The following is a 358-nucleotide window of genomic DNA, read 5'->3' as shown; positions in this document are numbered from 1 at the left end:
ACTTTTATTTTGCCTTTGATTTGTTTTCTTTTTTTAGACCTATGTCATTACAATGAAAAACAACGTCGCTCCTTGATAGCTAACATTGTCTATTTAACATCACAATAATTCATTATTAGACCTATAGTTGTTTTTTGAATTGTACCCTACAAATCTCAGCCGATACCTCGCACAACTCGAGTAACGTCTCATATCTATTGTCATGACGTCATGGCTGGCTGGCTCACACTTGCGATGTCTCACACTTGTGATCAAATAACACGCTGGCTCGCACTGCTTTGTCAACACTCTTTGGCAGTCAACTCGCCCCTAGAAAACCCGCCCTTGGAAACTTGCCCCATAAAAAAATGTACACATC

This window comes from Anneissia japonica, unplaced genomic scaffold, assembly GCF_011630105.1.
Source record: "Anneissia japonica isolate Jap-2015-1 unplaced genomic scaffold, ASM1163010v1 scaffold1889_len2455224_cov183, whole genome shotgun sequence".
NCBI classification, from domain to species: Eukaryota; Metazoa; Echinodermata; class Crinoidea; order Comatulida; family Comatulidae; genus Anneissia; species Anneissia japonica.
The sequence above is the reverse complement of the archived record's forward strand: the minus strand, read 5'-3'. Positions refer to the sequence as shown.